The sequence below is a fragment of the Melanostigma gelatinosum genome (genome assembly GCF_949748355.1).
Source record: "Melanostigma gelatinosum genome assembly, chromosome: 9".
Taxonomy (NCBI): Eukaryota; Metazoa; Chordata; class Actinopteri; order Perciformes; family Zoarcidae; genus Melanostigma; species Melanostigma gelatinosum.
In genome coordinates, this window is record NC_136642.1 from 1,813,513 (window position 1) to 1,813,839 (window position 327).

At 37.6% G+C, this 327-nt stretch overlaps 1 protein-coding gene across 1 annotated transcript in view; it reads left to right on the forward strand.

The window, feature by feature from the left end:
• Nucleotides 1-327, forward strand: part of LOC306782372 (uncharacterized protein) — a 27,341-nt gene extending 27,014 nt beyond the window's left edge. Inside the window, exon 21 of the mRNA XM_079275702.1 lies at nt 1-327. This exon is cut by the window's left edge and continues 1,441 nt beyond it. The gene's annotated coding sequence lies outside the window, so the exon portion shown is untranslated.

Consider the following 327-nt stretch of genomic DNA (forward strand, 5'->3'; position numbering starts at 1 on the left):
CATCAACGTCAGCACTCTTTCTGTTCACGCTGCTGCAGAACATCATGCTGAAAGTGAAACAAGAACGTTCATTTCTTTGCAATAATTGGTGTTTTTTGTGTGACTGTTAAGAAGCATATTGTTGAATAAGGATGGACAGTTAAGATGTCTGGATGAGGAGGTGGTGCTCCTACAATGTGTGATGAAACTGTCAACAAGATATGTTCACAGAATGCAAGAATATGAAGAGTACCTCTGAATATGAATGTGTCAGATACTCAGTCTGAGTCACTGTTTGAAACCTCTTCATTGAAATTAAGTTTGTGAACAAATCCAGATAAAAACCTT